This window comes from Cervus canadensis, chromosome 1, assembly GCF_019320065.1.
Source record: "Cervus canadensis isolate Bull #8, Minnesota chromosome 1, ASM1932006v1, whole genome shotgun sequence".
In the NCBI taxonomy this organism is placed as follows: domain Eukaryota; kingdom Metazoa; phylum Chordata; class Mammalia; order Artiodactyla; family Cervidae; genus Cervus; species Cervus canadensis.
Window position 1 is genome coordinate 111,074,561 of NC_057386.1, and position 24,928 is coordinate 111,099,488.

Sequence of the window (24,928 nt, forward strand, 5' to 3'; positions counted from 1 at the left end):
GTCGCTTCAGTCGTGTCCGACTCTGTGGCCCCATAGACATCAGCCCACCAGGCTCCGCCGTCCAGGGATTCTCCAGGCAAGAGCGCTGGAGCGGGCTGCCATTGCCCTCTCCACCTTGTTAAAGGGCAGGTTTCAATTCGGCACATCTGGGTGGGGAGGGCACGGAATCTTGCCGGATTGAAATCTGCCCTTGAGAAAGAGCCCATGAGATATGAGTGTGCCTTAGAGTCCGAGAAGGGCCGCCTGCCCCTCCTCCACCTCTCCGTCCTCCTGAGCCCGCCAGGACACAAGACGCCAGGTCTCCGAGGGAGGGGGCTGCCCGGGAGGGAGAGGCTGGGGGCCCCCTGGGAGCCCATGCTGTTTGCAGGCTTCCCTCCTGAAAGTCCTGGTAGGGGCGAGGGGATTGGTTGAAACCCTTCCCCAGGCCACAGCCCTCAGGATCCCCCAGCTCTCCTTCTCTCATGGGAGACGAGGTTGACGCTTTGGGAAAGAAAACTTTACTAGAGAGAAACGCAGTGAACGCCAGAGCCCAGACAGGAGGGAGGTGCAGGGGCGTCAGGGCCTTGGTGCCGTTTTGGGGGCTGGCTGGGCCCGGCCCTGGGGTCTGTCCTCACCTCCGAGGGGAGTTCTCACCCCGGGAGAGGGAAGCTTTTCTGTTCTCTGCCCTGCCATGCCCCATCCTGGCCAGAGGAACCAAAGAGGGTTAATTGGTCATGGGTGACCCTCCCGTAAAAGATGAAACAGCTGGTGGAGGGGAGAAAGAAAGCACCCCCTCCCCGCCCCCCGCTCTGCTGGGAAGGCCGTGCCCTCGAGGCCCGGGTCCTCCTGCTGCGGTGCTGCGCATGCAGTCCTGTGACCTCCCGGGTGAGCTCAGCTCTCTTATCGGTGAAACTGCAAGAGGGGCAGCGACGGATGTCGTCTCTCTATCGACTTTGCAGGCCGCCAAAAGGCACCCGAGGCAGGCAGCTAGAGGCACTGTGATGAATCTGATGAATCTGTGGGAGGAGATGGCGAAAAGAGAACCCAGCTCAGATCCTGGGGCCATCTCTGCAGGGGAGAGGGGGTCCTCACCCCAGGGAGGGCAGGAGTGAGTGATAACGCTGAGTCCCAGGCTGGGGGCCAGGTTGAGGAAGCGGTGGGGGAGCAGGGCAGACAAACTTTCATGGGATCATTCCTCTGATGCTATCCTGAGCCGCAGGCCTGGAGGAGGGCAGCCCAGAGAGGAGCCAGGGCAGCCTGGGTACCCAGCTGAGCTTCTCCCACCCTGGCTCTCAGGAGGTCAACAGGAGAGACCCTCCCCTCTCATCCCAAGAGGCTGCTGGGGCCGCAGTCCCACAGGCCCTGTGATGGCCCTGCACTTCACAGCTTACATTGCATTTTCTTACTCGTCAAGAGATACCCCCAACAAGTCCATTTTGCAGATGGGGAAACTGAGGCCCCAGGAGGCAAAGGGACAGAGAAGACAGCTTGTTGAGAGAGGCTCTTTATATTCACTCATCCTTATGATCATCATCTGTCCACTCACCTGGTCAAGACTCTACATGCCAGGCTATATACCCAAGGAGCTCGAGGGTTACGGGTGGAAGAAAGACTTTCCCAGGTCAGATGGATGATGGTGACGGTTGCCCAACAATGTGAATGGACTCGGGGCCACTGAAATGTACAGTTAAATATGGTTAATATAGTATGTTCTATATTCTGTGACTTTTACCACAATAAAAAATAAAAAAGGCTTTCCTCGGTCACCTCTGCCCTAAATTCAGACTAGGCAGTAAGAGGAATCGTGTTCTCATGCTAAGCAACCACATTTTTCAGCCATAAAATTAACATCATAATGGAAACAGTTAATATTTATTTCCTTATTTATAGTCCTCTTTGTCCTAAAGAGCACAGAGAGCATCCTCCACCAGAAGGCACGTCATAAAAACACTGATAAAGAGGATCAGTGTTGGAGAAGACAGAAGCAGAGAGAAAACTAAGTCCACAGAGACAAAGAAAATGCATGTTTCCCGTCACAGGGGCTTCATGATGGCCATGGCTGCGTGTCAGAGCTGGCTCTGAGATTCCTGGCAGCTGAAGGAAAAAGGGAAATGTGATCTATTATGCAATTCTCATCGTTAGAAAGGAGGAGGTTTTCTTGAGCCTCATGGAAATCAGCCTGCCCTGGGACTGGGTTCTGATGGGGCTTCCTCCCTGGGGACCCACAGGGGTAGAGGGTGATGTGATGGCTCCCACCTGCAGCGAGTGAATGCCTGGGGGCCGTTTCTGCATCGGTCTTTGCAAAAGCAAAGGCTCCGTATCTACCACAAATCCAGTGACGGGGCTCAGTGAGAGCCCCGGGAGACACAGTTACAGACCAAGGCCCTGGCCTGACCCCAGGAGTGAACTTCTGAGTCCTGAGAGTGCTGAGTGTGCCTCAGAAGTTCCCCCATCCCCAGAATTTCCAAAAACACTTTTATTGATGTATAACATGCCTACATCATCTAACGGACATCAGATGAATTCCTTCCTCCTGGAAGATTCTGTGAGGCCAGAGTGATGCCAGGTGTGCATGAGGAGACGGGGTGGGACAGAGGTGCTGTGATGAAGACGGGGGTTAGGGGGTCCGTGGACCTCCAGCCTCTCTCCCCACTTCTTTCTGAGGCTACTCGGGTCCCCTGGGGCCCCCGGCTTCTGCGTCCAGGACACTTCCCGTGCGCCCTCCAGCCCGAGCAGAGCCCAGCTTGAATCTGTCGCTTTGACTTGGGGGAAGCACCGCCCTGCCCTGGCCGGGCTTCAGGGGCCAAATATTTCAATTATGAGGACGCGGTCAGACCCTGCCCACTCCAGCCTCAGTGACGGCGGTGAGGAGAGGATGTCCCCGGTGGGAGTGGTGGGCGGCGTGCGGGGGGAGCCGCAGACGGGAGAGGGGATGAGAGGCTGAGCAGACAGGCCCTCTCCGCTGGCTGAGAACAAAACCGCTGGCTGGGAGGAAAATATGTGTGAGGCATTCTTGCAATTCCAAGAGGCTCCGTCCAGCTCCTGCCCAGACGGTCAATGAATCAAAGCCGGGGAGGGCCCTACCTGTCAGCAGGTTTTCTCCTGGCCCCACCGCTCACCGGGGCCCCACCTCTCCAGCCCCACCAGGCCAGCTGGAATACTCCCAGCTCCCCAGGAAGACGGCTCTTCAAAGAGGAGTGATTCACCCGCCAAGAGCAGACGCGGGCAGCCCTCCATCTCCACCTGCTCTGCTCCCCCTCTACCGCCTTGGAGAGGGGGCATCGCCCACTGCAGGGGTGTAACGGTGCCCCCCACCCACCCCTGGGAACACACACGTCCATGTCGGAATCCCTGGAACCTGGACAGTCATGTCCGTATTTGGGAAAAGAATCTTTGCAGATGTCACTGAGTTAGGGATATCTCGAGGTGAGCTCATCTCGGGAGTTTTCGAGAGAGCCCGCAGTGCAAGGACAAGTGTCCTTGTAAGAGACACACAGGGGACAGGAGAGGAGATGGGCCAGGCGAAGGCAGATGCAGCCACACGCCAAGGAATGCCTGGGGCCACCAGAAGCTGGAGGAGGTGGGGCGGATCCTCCGCTGGAGCCTTGAGAGTGAGCACAGGCTTGCCAACCCCTTGATTTAGGACTTCCAGCCTCCAGAACTGTGAGAGAGGAAACTGTTCAAGCCACCCAGTTTGTGGGAATGTTATAGCCGCCCCAGCACACTCACACACCCGTCTACCCCTCGAAGGAGCCCTGCGTTTTCATTTTGCAAATCACGCTGCCGGCCCTGCCCAACTTCACCTTCTCTGCTGACCTCCCTGACGCGGCTGCCTCCCTTCCTCTGGCCATGTGGCGTGGTGGTCTGTTAAAGGTCCCATCTGATCACTGCGTGACACCTTTGCTCGGGCTCTTGCCTTTGTCGAGAACACCTTTCCTCCTTTGCTACGTGGGAAATTCTGGTCCTTCAAGGCCCAGCTCAAATGTCACCTCTTCCATGAAGTCTTCCTTGACTCCCTTCAGTTTGACAGTCCTAAGTCCATTTTAGCTCCAATCGTATATTCACACAGGGCTCTAGAATTCACCAAGCTCTTCCTTTATATGATCATGTTTCACAAGGATAATGATACCTACTGTTGGTTGTGTACCTACTATGCACAGAGCATGCAGTAGGCACTTTATATGGATAATAAAAACAACAGGCCCGTGCTGGGCACTTAACCACATTACACAATGAAAAATGAGACCAGCCCCGTCCACAGCTCTTGGGAGCAAAGAAATACAGAATCTTGGAACTTCCCTGGTGGCCCAGTGGTTGAGACTCTGCGCTCCCAATGCAGGCGGCCCAGGATCAATCCCTGGTCAGGGAACCAGATGCCACACGTCACAACTAAAGATGTCTCATGCCGCAACTAAGACCCAGCGCGGCCAAACGAACAACCACCACACAGAGTCTTGGCCCCGCCTCGGACAAGCCCGCTGGAAGCTGCATTTCAGTGTGGGTCTCCGAGGATCCTGTCCACTGGAGTCTTTCAGGGCTGGCCTGCAGCGCCCAGCAGGGGGCCAGGGCTCTGACGCCCTGGGTTTGAATCCTGGCTCAGCCCTTCCCAGCTGGGGGAGCTCAGGCACGTTTCTGCCATCCTCGGGGCCTCACTTTCCTCCTCTGTCTCGTGACTCTCCGATGGCCTTTGCGAGTAGAGGCCATAATGCCCGACACACAGGGTGGGCCAGTCAGGTAGCATCTGATTATCCTAGTCCTGGCTGCCTCCTCCTACCCTGAGCACAAGGACCATCTGTTCCAGATTGATTTCCAGACCTTCCGAAAGCCCCCCGCCACGGCGACCCTCCTGAGGGAAACCTCAGCTCTCCTGGAGGCTGCAGAGGTGGCACTGGGGTGCAAGGGGGGCCTTTTCATCTTTCCCCTCCTACCCCTGGCCAGGGCTGGGGACCCCAGGACCCCCAACTCAGCTCAGCCTGCTGCATCCTCTAGTCACTGCCCCTCCCGCTAGGGACCCCCCCTCCCCCGGGGAGGTCCCGCTTGCTAGCAGCAGTGAACCCCCAGGGAAGCCTGGAGGAAGGGGGTGGGGGCTGGGCATGAGGTCAGCCCCCACGTCAGCCCCTCTCACTTTCCCTGGAAGAGGCCGCTGAGTGGGTGCCAGCCCTGGCGGAGGTCTGTCCCCACTCCAGGGCCAGACCACAGGCAGCCACGCTGGGCCACTGCCAGGCCTGGGGGAGGCGTTCTCAGCCCCCCAGCTCCTCTCCGTCTCGCCCTGAGGACCCCTCCCCGACCCCAGATCCAAGCAACCACCGAGGCCTCTTCCAAGCAGGTGAGGTCATTCTCTCCACCAGACCAGCCCGAGGCAGAGAAGAAGCACCACCCACGTGGCAGGATTCCCACACCCCCGTCCCACATCCAGGCCTCCTCCCCCGGCAGCAGCCCTGGGCCCCCGACTCCCTCCACTCCCCGCCCTCCGAGGGGCCCACAGGAGCGGCCCCCGAACACCTGTTGGAGGCATGGACCTGGGTGGGCCGAGTGGAAACACATGGGACAGACAGACCCCCTTCCAGACCACCTTTCAGCGTCTGAGTGGGTCCATGAGGACAGACCCAGAGTGGGCCTCTGAACAAGCTTAGGGTGCTCGGGGCACAGACAGGGCCCAGAGCCTCCAGCTCCAGGCATCATTTGCTGCCTCCAGAACCCGGCCTGCATTGGCTGGGCTGATTCTGTGCCCACAGTTTGGCCAAGATAAAGTCTTTCTCCCACCTTTTAACCTTTCCCCATCACACTGGTCAGGATAACCAGAATGTTTCTGCCAAAGACCTGGGGAGGTTTGTGGGCCTCTGAAGGATGGGTGAGCACAGGTAACCTCAGGAGATTTTCAAGGAGGTTCAAATCTCAGAGTTGGAGCTTCCCAGGTGGCGCTAGTGGTAAAGAATCTGCCTGATGATGCAAGAGATGCAAGAGACGTGGGTTCGATCCCTGGGTCAGAAAGATCCTCTTGGGGAGGAACTGGCAACGTACTCCAGTATTCTTGCCTAGAGAATCCCACGGACAGAGGAGCCTGGCGGACTACAGTCCATAGGGTCACAGAGTCTGACATAACCGCTGAAGTGACTTAGCACGCACACACATATCTCAGAGTTAGTCAAGATCAGTAATTCTCAGCTGGGATGATTTCATCCCAACCCTCCCCTCCCCACGGCCCCAGGACGTTCGGCAACACCTGGAGACATTGCCGGTTGTCACACGGAGCTGGTGGGTGTGCCCCTTACTGACATCGAGAGTAGAGGCCAGGCTTGCGGCTAAACATCCTATAAACCACAGGACGACCCCCCTAGCGAGGACTCATGGGCCCCGGTGTCAATCGCGCTGAGGCTCCGCCCAGTTCAAAATGACTCCATGAAACAAACCCCTCGTCTCTCAGCATCTAATCTGCTCCCGGACAAGATGCAGCTCCCCAAAACTGATCATGGCTTCAGGCCTCGTGTTGTGTGAGCACGGGCAGGTATGCGCGCACGTAGGAAGTGATCTGAGAGGTCAACAACAAGGTGAGTTCACACACAGAAGTGGTGGGCAGCTCCGAGGATGGGGGGCCAGGAGGCCTTCGTCCTGGTTCTGTGTGCCCCAGACCCGCCCCCTTTCCTCTCTGAGCCTTGGCTTTTGCATCAGAGAGATTGGTTTAGGGGAGCGCAGGCTTTCAGCCAGACTGCCCTGAGATCGGATCCTAGCTCTCTTCCTCACCAGCTATGGGAACCTGGGCTCCTTACTTTTCTTCTGAGTCCCATTTCCTCGTATGTAAACTGGGGACCCCACATCCTGCCTCAGAGGGTAGCTGGGAGGATAAAGGAGATCGTACACAGGAGGCGCCTCCCGGCCCAGTGCTGCCACGTGGCAGCCACTCCTTGATGGCACCCTTCCCTGTCAATTCTGAGGTTCACACCTACCCAGAATCTCTGCCGGGGCCAGCACACTGCAACCCACCAGCTTGGGGTTGCAGATAAAATACAGCTCACTGAAATTCAAACTTAACTGGATGTCCTGTATTCTTATTTGCTAACTCTGGCCCACTGCCTGCTTTTGCAAATAAAGCTTTATTGGGACACAGCCTTGCCTGTTTGTTGACACATTGTCTCGGGCTGCTTTTTGTGCTATAACAAGAGTCAGACACCTGACTGTTCTGCAAAGCCTAAAATAGTATCTGATCCTTTAATGAAAAAGCATGCTGAACCCTGGCCTAAGTTGGGAAATGATTGCTTCAGGGTGGTGGGAGTGTGTCTAGAGCCCATGAAAGAACTGCTCCCCTTTCTGGGCAGTGTGGGAAAGTACGTGCAAAGGAAGGTGGGCCCTTGCATTTATCCTGTGGCCACAACCTGCAAGAAATCAGAAAGAGCCTTGGCCTCAGAGAATGGAGGCCAGGGTTCTGTACCTGGCCCTCTGCTGACTTTCTTTTTTTTTTATTTTTAAAATTTTTTTTCTCTGCTGACTTTCAAGTGACCTTGGAAAAGGCCCTTCCCTGCTCTGGACCCAGGCCCAAGCCTCACGGCTTGCGGGATCTTGGTTTCCCAACCAGTGGGCAAACCACCGCCCCCTTGCCTTGGATGCTCGGAGTCCTAACCACTGGACCGCCAGGGTAGCCCACTGGGCCCAGTTCTTACTTCCTTCATTTGCTCCGAGGATGGTCACTAAACATGAACTGCCTACATGTATAGATGCTGCGTTCCTGCTGTCCCCGGGGGTAAGAGAGGATGATAAAAACCACGTGTCCGCAGGCTGGTGTCAGCAGAAGAGGCAAGTACCAGGAGGCTGTGGCGGACCTGGGGATGGGAAGAGACGCGTGAGCAAGACCGTGATGGGGAAGGACCTCTGATTCCCCCACCTGCTGCCTCCTGGGGCCGCTGAGGGCAGGAAGGGATCGACTCTGGCCAAGAGGCAACGTTTTCTCAAGCCCCTTTGCGTCAGAACCCTAAGAGGGGGGCCTGTCATATTCTCCTCTGGTCTAGAGAGAAGCTGCTGGCCAGCAGGGCTGCCACCTCAGGGGAGTGGGGTGAGGCGGGGAGCTGGGGGAATGGAGGAAGGCCCGAATTCTGACCATGGCCAGCAGCTACCCCTTTCCTGTTTTCCTGCGCCCATTCCCAGGAGTGTCCTGTCCCAAACCCGTAGCTGGCCAAGCTGGGCTCAGCCGTGTGGCCAGGCCAGGGGACCAGCAGGGCTTCGCTAGGGGGGCTTCCTGCAGAGCGTAGCTCAGACCCCCTGGGCCGACCCGCAGCCCCGGGCAGAGTGGGCCAGAGGCTCCTCCCAGTCTTGGCTTGTCCCCCTCCAAGGGCCTGGCCTGGACACCCTAGGAGGTAAGGAACCCGGCCCAGCCCTGTCTGGAGGGGAGCGGTGCTTGATGGGGGCTGTGTGACGGCCGTCAGGCCTGCCGTGTAGCCCCGCTCATGCTCCCTGTGCCCCAGAACCCCTGGCAACATGGTTTTATTCCCTCTTCCACTGAGGAGCCTCTCAGCTCTTAATTCTTTCACCTGGATTGGTTTTCTGCTGGATCGATCTGATGTACAAATTACTAATGATGATGGCACAATGCTGTGCCCAGGGGTGCTGGCAGCCCAGTGGAGACACCGCTAAGTCACACATTTACATTTTAATTGGGGTCTCCGGCGCCCTAAGGCAAATGAGTGACTAATGGTGGAATTTTAGACGCATGGCAAGTCCGTGGGGGGTAAGACCCTTAGATTACAGTGTATATGAAAAACTAGTTCCTTACAGGTGAGCAGGGTTATAAAGTTTACTAATGTAAAACTCATCTCATAGGCATTCATTTGCTTAATTTCCTAATAACCCGATTGAAGAGTCAGGTCTTATTTGAGAAACTCTCATTCATGTACTTGTTCAGTGCCTGGCTCTGTGCCGGGGACTAGAACCCCTGGGGGTGGGCTGGGGTGGTGAAAACACAGGACCCCTTTTAGGGACTCCCCTGGGGGTCCAGGGGCTGTGACTCCGAGCTCCCAATGCAGGGGACCCGGGTTTGAGCCCCAGTTGGGGAGCTGGAGCCTACATGCCGCAACTCAGACCAACTGCAGCCAAACAAACAAACACTGCTAAGTCACTTCAGTCATGTCCAACTCTGTGCAACCCCATAGACGGCACTAAAAACAAACAAATAAAAACAAGATCCCTTTTAAAAGGAGGCCATGTAGTACAGAAGACATACCACACGCCGTAATAGAGAAGCGTGCATGTGTGCTAAATCACTTTAGTCGTGCCTGACTCTGTGCGATCCCATGGACTGTAGCCCGCCAGGCTCCTCTGTCCACGGGATTCTCCAGGCAAGAATACTGGAGTGAGTTGCCATGCCCTCCTCCAGGGCATCTTCCCAACTCAGGGATGGAACCCGCGTCTCTCACATTGGCAGATGGGTTCTTTACCACTAGTGCCACCTGGGAAACCCATAATACAGATGATAACTGCTTAAAAGGAGACAGTGAGGAAGAAACGGAGGCACAGAGATATGGCGGGTGTCCCTGCAAGGGACCAGTGTGGCCCCGGGGAGGAGGAGGACGGTCGAAACCTACTGCTCTTCACCCTCAGGGGAAGTTCACTGGTGTTCAGAGAATGAAAGGACGTCACATCAAAAACTTTGGGAAACACTGTATTAAACAAAATCGAAAAGATGTCTTCGTTGGGGGACTTCTCAGAGCCTTTAGGTCAGGTGGGAGGGGTGCGTGCAGCATTCCATAGATCTTCTAGAACTGTATTCTGTGGAGACGGTGGGGAGCACTGAGCCGCCTGCTTCCTTGAGTGTCCTGTAAGGCATCTTTCCCGGAGGCCTCTGTCTGCCTACCCCACTTGAGTTCTGTATGCAGACTCTCTTCTTCCACTTCCCCAGACTTCCCACGACCTGGGCTTCCCGAACGGAAGGGGCGACAGAGCGGAGCCAACCAGGCGGAGGTCCTAATGCCCCAAAGTGCAGTTTGGTCTCCCACCTGCTAAGCCAGGGGCCGGAGCTGACCTCCAGGCCAGGCACATGGCGCCCTTGGAACGGTCCCTGTAGAGATGCCCCCAGACACACTAGGCCTGGCCCCGGGGCCCTGATTCAAGGCTGGGGCCCCAGTAATCTTTCTGAAACACAAATCGGCCCACGCGGCTTCTGCTTAAAGCCCTCGGTGGCTCCCCGGTAGCCTCAGGATCAAGTCCACGGCCTCAGCTTGTGCTCCGCCCACCCCAAGGCTCGTTGCCCATCACCTCCTGCTTTACGCTCCAGCAAAACCAAACTGCCTGTGCTTCCAGGACCCGACGCGCTTATCCCCTCTCCCCTGCTTCTGTGCATCCAGCATTCCGTGCTCCACGCCTAGAGCATCCTTCGCGTTCTTATCTCTATATATGACGTCATTCCCCGTGACCTGGACTCCTACGCGGGCCTCTTCTCCTGTGAGCATTTCCCCTGTACCTCCAAGCTGGCGTCTCCCCAACATTCTATTTTCAAATTTTATTTATTATTTATTTTGGGCTGTGCTGAGTCTTCGGGGCTGTGTCTGGGCTTTTCTCAGCTGTGGACGGGGGCGATGCTCTAATTCCGGAGCACGGGCTCTAGGGCGCATGCGCGTCAGTAGGTGCGGCGCAGGGCTTCACCACGCTGCTGCACGTGGGATCTTCCCGGATCAGGGATCAAACCCATGTCTCCTGCATTGGGAGGGAGATTCTTTCCCACTGAGCCGCTAGGGAAGCCCTCCTCAACACTCTTATGTGTGTCTCTGAGGCGCCGTTCTATCTTGGCGCTATCAGAGGTGCACATAGGCCTATTCCATGACCGGCACTCACAAATGTGTACCGACTCGCGTGTATCAGGAGACACATGGCGTCCCCAGCAAGGGAGTGTAGGACCACAGAATGGCTGTGTGGCTTTGGGCAAGTTCCCCGACCTCTGTGCTTCTCCCCTCTTCTACAGATGTACAACATATAACAGTATCTGGCCTGTGCTAAGTAAGAGTTGCATTAAGGGACCTCCGTGGCGGTCCAGTGGGGGCGTACTGTCCCGACCGTCTCCATCTGCCGCTTGACTGTTCAGTCTCTTGATGAGCTCAACACCCCTTTCTTCATGAAACCTTCTCCAAACGCTCACTGCCCTCCCCACGCCCCCCCAGCCGCCTGGCACAGTAAAGCCTTAGCCCCTCTTCCTTCTGATGAAGCAGGGGCCACGTCTTTATCCATTTCTCTGTCATTAGCGCCTCACTCAATCCCCACCCCTGAGCAACCACTTGTGCTCATGGGAAGGCAAACACCTTCCCATCAAACACCCGCAGCATCCAGGTTAGGAGACCGAGTCTGGGTTTGCTCAGGGGCACTTGGAGGAGGCCCTCGACGTGCCAGAGAAGCCACTTGCAAGTGATGCTACTTCCCTGAACCTTGGTTTCTTAATCAGTTAAAAAAAAATGGGGGTGGGGTGGGGAGAATGTACAGCAAACCTCAAAGGGATGAGAAAGTGCTTGTGCAGCATCTCAGAGTTGCAGCCTCCTGGGCTCCTGACAGCTGTTGTCTGGGGACCGTGGCCGCTGCCCGGGCTGGGACCAGTCCTGGGTGTCTGTCATCCAGAGACAGCGGGGCCTGCCTGGGTGTGCTCACGTCCTCGGCCTGTCACCCTCTCTGGGGTAATGAGTTCCATACGTTTATCTTTGCTGGGTACTGTGCATTCCTGTTTATCCCGAGACCCACAGAAGTAAACACCGTACTCAGATGACCGGAATTTTCCATCTCAGCAAGTTGGAGGATAACGCCGGTCCCAGGCCATCCCCTGGGCCCTGAGACACCCCGAGGGGCCATCACATGCACGTTCCCCCCCACCCTGTCCCTGGCACGTTTGATTGTATTTCACCATTTGGTGGGGCCGGTTATAGAACCGCAGACCATGGGAGCTAGAAAGACCTCAGAGAAACCCTAGTGGGTTTCAAACTGGGCCCCGAGGAGCCCTGGGCGGGGGGGCGGGGAAGTGACCCAGGGCTATTTCGGCGGTGGGGGGGGGGGTGGAACTGGGAGCACTGAGAAGGCAGAGCTCTATTGGGCCATTATGTGAGATTTTTCCTTAGGGACGGGGGCTTCTTTTGCTAAAAACAAAATGAAAACATCCGTAAAAGGTCAGAAACCACCAACATAGTTCAAATCTTCCTCACTTGACAAAGGACACCTCTGGGGCCCTAAGCACCTTGGCAGAGGCCACCTGGCCAACTGCACTCTGATCACTGGACCCCCAGGCCCAGCCTGAGCCCATGAAGGGCAGTGGGCTTCCCACCACCCTGCACCTTGATTTCCACCTAATCGGAATACCCTCTGCCCTGCCCTGCCCACCCCTTGGATGGGACTTAGCTTGGCTTCCCCGGGTATCCCAGACAGACCTCCCTCCAGCTTTGAAGAAAAGGGCCTGGTAGTTTCCTGAGCAGGAGTTCGGGGCTCCTGAGAGCAGCACGGGGTGGTCACAGAAGCCCCACTGACCACTGATGGGATTGGCTTAGTGATGCAGTGAGTTGAACACTCAGCCTCTCTCCTTAGGGGTGTATGTGTGTGTGTGTGTGTGTGTGTAGTTCATACCATGTGGGGTCTCAGAGGTGAGCAAGACTCAGTGACCCTCCAGGAGCCCCCTGTCCAGTGGGGAGACAGAGGTGGAGGTGCTCAGATGCTCTGTTATTTAGGAGAGCAGTGGGGAGCTGGACTGAAACACTAAACAGGGACATAAACGAGATGAGGGGGCAGGGAGGGACTCCAGGGGGAGTGACGTTGGATCTGGGAGGAAGAGGAGTCAGCCAGGCAGAGGAGTGGGGGAGAATGGTGTAAGAAGACGGAATGACCAAGGCTGATTACGACATGATGATGCGTGTAAGATGCTCATAATAATGCAGCCACGGGGGGGGCCTGAAAATGAGTGACTCTTGCGGCTCCTTGTCCAGAATGACGGAATCATGGGCTCTCGGGAGATCTTAAAGGTCATCTAAGCCAGTGCTTCTCAGAGAACATGCCTGGTGGTCCAGTGGTTAAGATTCTGCCCTTCTACTGCAGGGGGGTGAGTTCAGTCCTTGGCAGGGGAAATAAGATCCCACATGCTGCGTGATGTGGCCAGAAAAAAGTAAAAATAATTAAGCCAATGCATCTCAACCAGGAAAGGAGGAAATGGGGGGCATGATTTTGTCCCAGGGGACATATGGCAACGTCTGGAGACATTTTGGATTGTCACAAAAATCGGGGAGGGCGGTGCTGCTGGCATCAGGGATGAAGGGCAGAGATGTCGCTGAACATCGTACGGGTACTAAGGCACTTAGCACCCACCATACGGTCCTCGCCTCAAAGAACGTCAGCCGCGCCAAGGTTGAGAAGACCAGCTGCAAGCTCACCTCCCTCAGAATTCCCTGCTCTCTGAACCAGCTCCACCAACTGACTGTCAGGTCTTCCCTTGAGCACCCCAGGGGCGGGGAGCTCCCGGCCAGGTAGCTGCCCCCGCCCGTAAGATCAGTGTATTTGCAGTGTTCCTTCTCACCATGATTTGAAACCCTTTCTCACGTTCCCATGACCTGCAAGCATTTGCTCTAGTTCCGGGCTGGGAACTAGCCTAAAGCAAGCGTCGGCTTGCTGCTGCTGTCGCTGTTCAGTCCCTCAGTCGTGTCTGATTCTTTTGTGACCCCGTGGACTGTAGCCCGCCAGGCTCCTCTGTCCATGGGGTTTCCCAGGCAAGAAGACTAGAGTCTTCTTCCCCTTCTCCAGGGGGTCTTCTCGAGGGATTGAGCCCAGGTGTCCTGCTTGGCAGGTGGGTGGATTCTTCATCACTGAGCCACCTGGGAAGCCAGCATCAGCTTGAGACGCCTTCAAATGTTTGTGAATCCTCCCAGTTTCAGGCCCCTCCACGTGATCACGAAGCTTGACCTGGGGTGTGGGGTGGTCTCCTGTCTCTGTAAAAAGCAGAAGGATCTCAGCACCCCAGCTCGGGAGCCAGAGGGGCTGGCAGACAGCAGGCGGTGAGGTCAGACCCGAGGAGCCCTGTGTTCCCGTGTCCCTGGGTTCTCCTGCTGCCACGTGATGCTCCTGGTCACGTGGCTTCTCTGAGCCTCAGTTTTGTCTCCCGTCCAGTGGGTAGGAAGACAGCCTGGCCTTTTTTTTGCTTAGTGCCATGATGCGCAAAGGCGACAGTAGGTGGGAAGGTTTAGAAAGGAGAAGACGCTGTGAAGAACAGGATAAGAGGTTACTACTGTGGGCCGGGTATTTTCACGTATGTGACTGTCTTCCTATTCCCTGATAGCAGAGGGAGAGCAGCCGTCATCATCCCATTTCACAGAGGAGTAATCTGAGGGGGCAGAGGCCGCAGTTAAGACCTGGCAGGAACCTAAGGATCCATCAACAGATGAATGGATAAAGATGTAGTAGGGCCGTACAGTGGAATACTGTTCAATAATTAGCCCTAAAAAAAATGAGAACTTGCCATTTGCAAAAACATGGATGCGCTTGGAGGGTGTTACACTAAGTGAAATAAGTCAGATGAGGATAAATACTCTATGATATCACTTCTATGTGGACCCTAAAAAATAAACTAGTGAATATAGAGAAACGAAACTGGCTCGCAGAGAATAAATTAGTGGTTACCAGTGGAGAGACAAAAGGGAGGAAGGGCAAGATAGGTCTAGGAGATAAAGAAGTACAAACAGTTATATATAAAATAAGCTACAATAGGGACTTCCCTGGAGGCTCAGTGGCTAAGACTCTGAGGTTCCAATGCAGAGAGCCTGGGTTCGACGCCTGATTGTGGAGCTAGATCCCACATGCTTCAACTCTCCTCCTGAAGGCCGTGACTAAGACCTGGCACAACCAGAGAAATAAATATTTTGAAAAATAAATTAAGCTACGAGGCTATATTGTTCCACATGAAGAGTATAGCCCATAGTTTATAATGATTACAAATGAAGCATAACCTTTAAAAATTGTGAATCGCTGTGCTGCATACTGGAAACGTGTATAATCTTGCACATCAGCTATATCTCCATTAAAAAACGCATTAGTGCTGCAGCTGAACCCAGAGCCTCGGGCCCGAGTTCAGCACCACGAGGGGCAGAGCCAGCGGCTGAGGGCGGCAGAGGCGCCCATTGGGGTGAGAAGTCGCCAGGCTGCGGGCACCGCCTCTGGGAAGCACCTCCCTCACACGGCTTCTGGTTCCCCTTTGAAGCTTCCCGGAGCCGGGGTCACCCGCACGCCGGGGTGGAGGGCACCCATACCCAGGGCACCTGCCCGCCTTTCACACACCCCCCTCTTCCGCTTCCTCTCCAGGCCTGCTTCCTTCCCCACTTCAAAGCTCACAGGGTCTCTCCCTTACCAGCCCCTTTTCTCTTCTTTCTTGGAATCTGCCCAGGGAGAGACACCTGCGTTTCTGTTTCGATTTCCCCTCAGGCCCCATGTTTCTCAGGCTTTCCGGGGCGGTCAGGGCGGGGGTGGGGGCCGTGGCCCGCGGGCAGCCACCCATCAGGCTGGGAAGCGCGGTCCCCCAGTTTCCAGGCCCCGATATCCGGCCACCTCCTCGCCCTCTGACTCCCTATCTGTCACCAGTCTGCCCTCTTCAATCTCCAGCTCTGAGACCCACTCACAGCCTCAGAGATAGGAGCGTGTCTGTTGGAGTCCAGGCCCAGAGACAGACAAGGGCTTGTCTGAGGGAACACTGGACAGGGAGGGGGCAGGTGGGAGACCCTGCCTTTCTCACTGTGCCAGGCCCAAACCCTCTCTCCGCTCGTCCCCCACTGCTGCCCCGCAGGACATTTTCTGGGTATGCTTCTGCCCCCTTCACCTGGGACTTCGTTTCCCACCCCCTCACTTTCTTGTCCGACTCATTCTTCAAAATGCAGTCCAGTGTCACCTACTCCAGGAAGTTTCCCTGGATTGCCTCCCCGTTTGCTCCAGCTCCCTGGGCTGAGAGACATTCCTCCTCTCTTCCCAGGGCACTATGTCCTCAGCGTCTCGGGTGGAATGACCTGTGCTTTTTAGGGTCATGAATGGAATTGTTGGCGCTTCTCATTGCTGTCCTCTCTCACCTGTGAGCTCCTTATCAGCGTCACCTTAAATCCTTTCTTTCTTAAACATTTTTACTGAGATGGAATTTACACACCATGCAATTCACCCATTGAAATGATTTTTAGTGTATTCACAGAGCTGGGCAACCACCATCACAGTCCATTTTAGGCTATTTTGATCAACAACCACCCACCCACCCCGCCCCACCAAAAAAAAAGAACCTTTGGTTGTCATCACCCACCCCACATGGTCCCCCTAACCCCCAGTCCCTCCCACTGAGCAAACGCTAACCTCCTCTGTGTCTCTGTGGATTTCCCTAGTGTAGACGCTTCATATGAATGGAATCATACAATATGTGGTCTTATGACTGGATCCTTTCACCCAGCATCATGTTTTCAAGGTTCATCCATGTTGTAACGCGTTTCAGCACTTCGCTCCTTTGTATGGCTGAATAATATTCCATTGTACGGATAGACCACAGTGTGTTTATCCCTTTGGCTTGTTTCCACATTTTGGCTTTTATGAATAACGCTGCTATGAGTATTCCCATATGAGTCTTTGTGTGGACATATGTTTTGGTTTCTCCTAGGTAGATACCCAGGAGTGGCACTGCTGGGTCATATGGTAACTCTATGTTTAGTTGTTTGAGGAACCGCCAGACTGTGTTCCAAAGCGGCTGAACCATTTTCCATTCCCACCAGCAGCGTACAATGATGGATTTCTCCACATCTTGGCCGTCACTTGTTATTATCTGACTTTCTGATTCTTGCCAACTTAGTAGTTGTGAAGTGGCGAGTCTTACATCTTTTATGTGCCGAGCAGCAAGGCCTGGCAGGGGACTGCTGGAGGCAGACCCAGGGCTGGAAGCCTGTCTCTTCACTTCTGCTGGGGAGCTTCACCTGGCTGAGACCAACATCTTTCTAGCCTGTAGAATGGAAGACTAGCAGGTGGCCCAGAGACTGTGACTGCAGAGGGCTTGGCACAAATGCTGGCAGACATGTGCAGACTACAGTTAACAGCTACGGTGACCACTCCAATGCCTGGCAGTTTCCGGCACAAGCGGGGAGTGACCCCTGTGGACGTGGGTAGAGTGACCAGCGACAAGCTTGCCCTGGGGAGATCCCAGCTGCGGGTCTCGGCTGGACACGCGGAGGCCCAGGGAGGCACTCAGTCTCGCTCCAGGGATCCCTTGGCCATGCCCAGCCCACCCCACCCCGTCCCATCCAGGCCAGCTCTTGTCTGGCAAGGGGGAGCCGTGTTCCTTCTCGGGGGTTTTGAGACTCAGCACAAGTGAACCTCCTCCTGATGGTTTGAATTAGAAAGCAGCTGATGCTTTCTGGAAACCCAGGGAAAAACATTATTGTTGGAGGCCAATCTCCTTGTTGGCAGAGCTCACTGCCCTGGCCTGGCATTTCAGAGCACAAAAGCCTGCGCTGGCTAAATCCGAGCCTTCTCATCGGGGGCTCCCCTCCCCGCCTCCCTCTTTCTCACCCAGGCCCCAGCCGGGCCTGCCAAACGCTGCCTGGCTGCCGGAGGGGAGTCGGGACAAGAATCCCCTGGCTGTCTGGGCCCGTCCACCCCAGCAGCACGTTGGTGGACCGAGGTCTGAGTCAGCTCCCCGCCTGGCAAAGGCTGGGTGTCTGGTGCGGTGCAAAGGTGGCACCCTGGCGGGAGGGGGTGAGGAGGCAGCAGGGCCCGGAGCGAGGCGGCCACAGCTGGCCAGCCACGCAGCGTGAGCCGCGGGAAAGGAGAAATGGCGCTGCTGCTGTCACCGGAAGAGGGGGAAACTGAGGCTCAGAGGTGAGGTCCGGGGTCACAGGCCAGCAAAGGGGGGAGACCTGAGGCCTGGATCACCCCCGCCTGGCGCCCGGCCCCGCCTTTCTGTTTTGTGCTGACAATGGGATGTAGAAGCACTTTGTGAACCAAAAGGCACACTCGGCAGGGGTTTAGAGGATCCTTCTCACTGCGGTTTTCCTCCTTGGGTTCTGCCCTAGTCCCCGGGGGCCGGGAGGGTCGCCTGGGTGGGCGGTCAGAAGACCATGGAGGGGCTTCCCTTCCAGCCGGCAGTTCTGCAGTAGCTTCAACGGTTAGAGCCCCGTGATCAGGGCTGCCTTATCTCCTCCAGGGTCACAGGCCCTGCTCGGGAAGCCGGACTGAAGATGCACTGGGTGATAGTCAGGGCCTGCAGCGCCCTGATAAAGCCGCCGCGGCACGGGACCAGACAACCCAAGGCAGCCTCCCCTGCCTTCACTGGCCTTGACTGGCCCGGGTGCTTCAGCTCCCTCGCCTTCCCCACGAGGACGGCCAGCACCCCAGGGTCCCAGGGTGGAGCTCAGGGGGATCGCGTCACACAGCACAATGCCCTCACCCCAACTTCCTGGCTCCTTGGGCTCGAGACCAAGCCAGCCCTGGGTTAGGACCACGGCCACGTCTCTATTTGCTCGCCCTAAAAATGGGGTTTCCCTTGTCTCCTTCCCACAGGGTGTGGGAAGATCCAGTGAGGTCACACGTGATACTCGTGAGAGCAGAGGCTGGCACATGCGAAGGTGCCGTTAATTCACGCGCCTCACCCATCCCCTCAGCCCTGGGCTTCAGCAGTGCCGTCCCCTTGCCTGGAAGCCCTCTCGTCTTTCCAGACCCTGTCCCTCCTGCAGGGCCCGTCTGAACCTCACCCACTTCTCAAAGCCGTCCGGGCGTCTGTCCCCAGGCCCGTTACCTCCCCAGGCTTCCCCCTCCCAGCACTGGGCGTACAAACATCAGCCTCGGAGCATGTGCTCTGATGGGCTGACCAGGGCTATCCGGGTGGCTGGGGGTGGGGGTGTGTGTGCTACAAGTGATTTGGACACTCCCCGTGGTGTGTGTTTGCGTCCGCTCTTTCCCACATTGTACATCATTTGTGTGTATAACTAGAACAGAATTCCAAACAAATGCTATCGTCAGAAGGATCTGCTCCGCTGGGCTCATTGAAGGATGCGGCGTGTGTCTGTCGTGGCTATGTTGACCGTGACCGTCCAGGCAGTGGTCCTTAGACCCGATCCCCCTGCACACCTGCGCGCCATCCCTTCACTAACGCGCCAGCCTCAGCTCCGTCAGCCCCAGCCCCCAGGGGACACCCACCGCTAACCATCTGAGGTGTTCCCCAAGTCCTCAACCTGCTCCCCCTTCCCGAGGGCCAAGCTTTGGTCCAAGTGCAGCTCAGATTCCATCCTCCCTGGGTATGCCCTGCCTCACTCACTCAGAGGCAGGGCCCTTCTTCCTGCGCAGATTTCCTCTGCTGTGGGGGGTGGTGTGGGGGGCTGACCCCTGCTCACCTTTGCTCCCTCCACATGGTCACGAGGGTCAAACAGGACCAAGAGCGTGGTGTCTGGTGCAAACAGCTGTAGGGACCCACGGTGGGGAGTGGAGTCAATGCTTATGGGAGGACCCATCCAGCCCCACCAACGGGGGAGGAAAGGTAGTTTTCTTTTTTGGTGAGATCTTAGTTCCCTGACCAGGGATCGAACCTGCGCCCCCTGCAGTAGACGTGCAGAGTCTTAACCACTGGACGGCCAGGGAAGACCTAAGGAATGGGAATTTTTAATGTTCCCTTTCACCCTTGCTCTCGAAGGATAATGGTGCCAGTGAGCTGATTACAGGGGCCCTAGTTGCTAGGGGAGCACTCAGGTGCCAGCCCCCACACCCCCTACTCCCTTCCATCCCCTCACCAGCTCCAGCCACGCCAGCATTGTTTGAGTCAGAGCCACACCACTGCCCTCTCTGCTAGGAAAGCTCTCCCAGCTTGCTCACCTGACCCTGGCCCACCCTTCAAATGTCAGCAGAGATGTCAGCTCCCCGAGGGCAGCTGTTCCCAGCCCCCAGGCCAGGCCTGTGCCCTAAGAGGTTGGCGGAACCCAAACCCTTCGAGTGGTACTCATCTTTGCTCTAATGAGACAATTAGCCATGTAATTATGACATCGGCCTCTCCCACCAGGCCAAAGGCTCTGCCGGGGCGGGCGAGCCTCCTTCCTGGGGACAGACACTTGGTCGAGCACACGGGTGTGGCTCAGCTGACCAATAGAATGAATGAGGGCGGGATTCGGCCCTATCTCTCACCAAAGTTCAGCCTGGCTGTGCCATGGGTCCAGCCGACGATGCTAATTGGTCCTCAAGTGTTTAGTGGTGTGTGGCCTCTGGGCTCTGGAGCCGGATGGATCCTGAATCCCAGCTCTGCCGCCTCTGAGCTGCGTGTGATGTTGAGGCACTTACAATTGAACTTCCAGGCCTAACTGAAGCCCTGAGATAACATTAGTGCCTCATTAGTGCTATTGCTACAGGTTTACATGAGTTAAAGATTGCAATGAGTATGACTGCAATTATTATTATTATTATCGCTGGTTATGACTCAAAGCATTCCTGCTCCCAATTAATTATCCTTGTTCTGTAATGTCAGGGGCCCAGGCCTCGACAGCAGAATTGGAAAGGCCTGGGAAGTGAGCCATAAGCCCAGGGCTCCACCTCAGTGGCCCAGCCCGGCCGTGTGACCATCTCGCCCGCTAGCTGGATGACTAAGACCGGCAGCCATCAGATTTCCTAATTATCTACTTCACAGGACCGTGGGGGATGATCAGACAGAGACATGAATGAGAACTATTCTCTCTGCAAATATTTGTTGAACACCTACTGTGTTCCAGGGCTTGAGGAGGACCAGTCAGTGAGCAAGACCACAGGAGCCCTACCCCAGGGAAGCCAGAAATTAAAGGATTACTATGAAGTGAGCAAATGTTCTGTAAATCCGGCGGCCCCAGCCTTTTTGGCACCAGGGACCGGTTTCGTGGAAGACAATTTGTACTCGGGGTGGGGGGAAGGAAGGTTTCGGGATGATTCAGGTACATTACATTTACCGCGCACTTTATTTCTGTTGTCATGACATCAGCCCCACCCCAGTTCATCCTGGAGGCTGGGGACCCCTGCTATAAACGATCACTCTGCTCGTAGCCCTTCTCTGTCTGCAGTAAAATCTAATGGCTCACGGGGGAAGTACCTCCTGCTTTGCCTCCATCTAGTGATGCGATCTGGGCACATCCCTCAACTGTGAAAGCCTCTGAGTCTTCATTTATGAACTGGGTTTTGAGGAGGGCATGAACGACCCCTTCCTCACCACCCTGGTGGAAGAATGAAGTGAGTTCATGCGTGTGAGGGTTTAAGCACCACGGGAGACACAGCTGAGCTCTCGCCGGAGGGAGGTTATCGACCTTGCCACCTGGCCCTGGGCCGGCACCTGGGGTTAGTGAGATGCGTGTATCCTTCAAAGGGAGAGAGACCAGGAGTGTGGTGGGCGCCCTTCCCATCACAGACTGACTTTTGTTAAACTGACATCCATGATTGTACAGGAACAGAAGTAGGTCTGAAATATTCCAGAGGCTGGGGTGAGGACGTTTGCCTTTTACTTTAAAAACATTTTTAAAAAATTTTAATTCATTTACTTATTTGGCTGAGCCAGGTCTTAGTTTCAGCACTCAGGATCTTCAGTCTTTGTTGTAGCAGGCAGACTTCTAGTTGCAGCATGTGGGATCTAGTTCCCTGACGAGGGATCGAACCCAGGCCTCCTGCACTGGGAGCTCGGAGTCTTAGCCAACAGGGAAGTCTCTACTTTTTTTACTTTTCTGTATCGTTTGAATAATAGATTATTTTTGCTTTTGTGACAAAATATACAAAATATAAACTTTTATGGTTTTAGTCATTTTTAAGTGTGTGTTCACTTAAAAATGAACATACACAGTATCAGTACATCAGATTTGTTTTGCAACCATCAATACCATCCATCTCCAGAACACTTTCCACCTTACCTAACTCAAACTCTGCACCTTTAAAGCACAAAGTCTGGTGCCTTCTCTTCTTGATCCCATCAACCTTTACTCTAACTTCTGTCCTGAAGATTTTGACTATTCTAGGAACCTCACATACATGGACTCATAGAATTTGTCCTTTCGCAGCCGGCTTATTCATTTAGCATAGTGCCCTAAAGGTTCATCCCTGCTGTAGCATAGGTCAGTATTTCATTCCCTTTTAAGGCTGAATAACAGTCAATAGATTACTTTTGCAATTGGAAAAATAAAGATCGACCCAAAACAACAATAAGAAAAAGAATGACTGTATGAAAGACTGAAGAAGGGATGGTAGGTGAATATGCTGGGGGCCTCAGACTAGGGGGGCAGCAGGGTGATAAGCTGGTGAGTCAGCCCTGGGTGTCCCTTCTCCTAAGAGGAGGGAGTTGGACCCCGCTGTCCCCTGGCCGAGAGGACAATGAAGGTACTCAGCCCGCCAGCCGAGGGCTGTGACTCATAGGCTGTGAGGCAGGGCCCCCACGCGCGTGGCCCCCCGATGCTGGGGCCATTCAACCGGGGCAGTGAGCAGCTCGGAGTTCCCGGTCCCCTTCTGATACCGGCCCTGCTCCCGGTCTCTGGGGACAGCCCAATTGGCCTGGTGAGTAAGGAGGCTCTGGACAATTCCTCCTTTCATAAACCTCCACCGCTGACTAATGCCTCCCAGTCACGCTGGGCCCTGCCACCCCAAAGCCAGTCCCTGCCCCAGAGCCGGCCCTGTGGGGTTTGGAGGGAGCCTCCCTCATCCCCACCGGTGCTCCCTCATGCCCTGTCCTGCCAGCCTCTGGGCGCCCCCAGTCAGCCTTTTCTCCCCCAGGCCACTTCCCCTGCCCCTCCAAGCCCTTGCCCCTGGGGCCCAGGTTGGTCCTACCATGATCAAACCTTTGTATATCCTCTCTCTGCCCATCCCTGGCCTTTCCTGCTAAAAAGGCTGGGGTCAGCAGCGGATGACTCCAGTGGGGGGGTTTCAGGCAAGCCAGAGGGAACTACTTCTGAGCACGGGAAGAGCGTCTTGAGATGCCTCCAGCTCCTTTGGGGCACATGGAGGGGTGCTACAGAAAGAGATGGGCTTGAGTGTCAGACCAGAGTTCAAATTCTGACTCTGCTCCTCACTAGCTGAGTGACCATGGGCAGGTAACTTAACCTCTCTGAGCCTGGATTTCCACATCTATTAAAAAAAAAATGGGGAGGGGGAGTTCCCTGGTGGTCCAGTGGTCAGTGCTTTCACTGCCAAGGGCCCGGGTTTGACCCCTGGTAGGGGAACTAAGGGGCTTCCCAGGTGGCACTTGTAAAGAATCCACCTGCCAATGCAGGAGACGCAAGGAATGGGAGTTCCATCCCGAGTGGGAAGAGTCCCTGGAGGAGGGCATAGCAACTCACTCCAGTATTCCTGCCTGGAGAATCCCATGGACAGAGGAGCCCAGCAGGCAATGGTCCGTAGGGTCGCAGAGTTGACTGACTGAAGCAACTCCGCCTGCAAGCAGGGGACGAAGATCCCATAAACCATGTAGCGCCAGTCAGTTCAGTCGCTCAGTCGTGTCCGACTCTTTGCGACCCCACCGACTGCAGCACGCCAGGCCTCCCTGTCCATCACCAACTCCTGGAGCCTACTCAAACTCACGTCCATCGAGCTGGTGATGCCATCCAACCATCTCATCCTCTGTTGTCCCCTTCTCCTCCCGCCTTCAATTTTTCCCAGCATCAGGGTCTTTCCCAAGGAGTCAGTTATTCACATCAGGTGGCCAAAGTATTGGAGTTTCAGCTTTAGCATCAGTCCTTCCAATGAATATTCAGGACCGATTTCCTCTAGGACTGACTGGTTGGATCTCCTTGCAGTCCAAGGGACTCTCAAGAGCCTTCTCCAACACCACAGTTCAAAAGTATCAATTCTTCGGCGCTCAACTTTCTTTATAGTCCAACTCTCATATCCGTACATGACTACTGGAAGTGTGGCCGGAAATAAAAAAAGGACTGGAGGTAGGAATAATCCTCCCTTCCAGAATGGATCTGGCTCACCTTCCAGAGAGACTCTCGGCTTGGGTGGAGGTGAGTGGCCAGGAAATGGGGTTGGGACTCCTTGGGGAGCACCTGCCTTCCAAGGAGAGGCCTTGGCCAAGGAGCACACAGCTTGTAAGAGCCGAGCACAGTCTCTCTGATGTCTTGGCCCTCAAGGTGGCTTGATTCCCAGCTGAGAAACGGCCTCCTATGCTCAAGGTTGGCAGGAGGGTGAATTCTTTTATGACACCATGTGAGGTCAAGGAGCTGCAGCCCTGGAGTGCAGCCTGGCACGGGCACTCCCAGACATCAGATGACAAGCAAAACCATCCTGGCTCTGTTCTGGAAGAGCATCTCCTTCCTTTTTCGAGAGGTGGTGGGAGGGGAATGAGAAAGGACCACAGCCAGCTTTTCTTACTAATGAGGCCTAAACCAGGCCAGCGTGGGAACGACTTGGCGGGATCCGAGAGGCAGCTTGGAGAACCGGGAAAAGCTCTGGCCTGGGAAGGGAGAGCTGCGCTCCCAGCTGCCCAGCCCCCACCCCCACCCCGCACGCCGTGTGGCCTTGAGTGAGTCACGGCCTCTCAAGTGACACGGCTCTTATCTGCGAAAGAAGGAGGTGAGATGTGAGGTCTCTCAGACCCTTTCCAGCTTGAGATTCTCTAGCCTTGCAGCCATCTCTTTAAAGACGAGAAGCAGAGATGTTGAGCTGAAACAGATGTGGAGGATAAAGCCAAGATAATCAGCCTAGCGGTTTCTCTCTCTCCAGTACCCTGCGTCAGCAAGGGCCTGGGTGAATTCTGGCATTTGTTCCTTGCGATAGGTAATCGAGGCAACATCCGTGGGCCCGAACTTCCGGAGGAGAGGCTGATCAGTCAGATTTTTTGCCCTCAACCCTTCCTCTCTCCTAACCAGCCTGTGTGTGTGATGTGGCCTTTCTGAGTCCAGTGGGGCTCCCGGGCTGACTTCCGGCATGGAGGGTTTCCTGAACATGGTTTCTTTGCTCACAGCCCCTCTTCCTCCTGTCCTTCCTACAGTCAGCTGGAGCGTGGGGGTGCCCATCCTCT

General features: G+C 55.5%; 1 long non-coding RNA gene across 1 annotated transcript; it reads right to left on the reverse strand.

Annotated features, from left to right (window-relative positions):
- Positions 1-5,888: 5,888 nt before the first annotated feature.
- On the reverse strand, positions 5,889-23,287 carry LOC122421148. The gene is made up of 3 exons (XR_006263453.1): positions 23,153-23,287; positions 17,794-17,798; positions 5,889-5,900 (listed from the first exon to the last, which is right to left on the reverse strand). It is a non-coding gene; the product is annotated as an uncharacterized LOC122421148 (long non-coding RNA).
- Between the last annotated feature and the right edge of the window lie 1,641 nt (positions 23,288-24,928).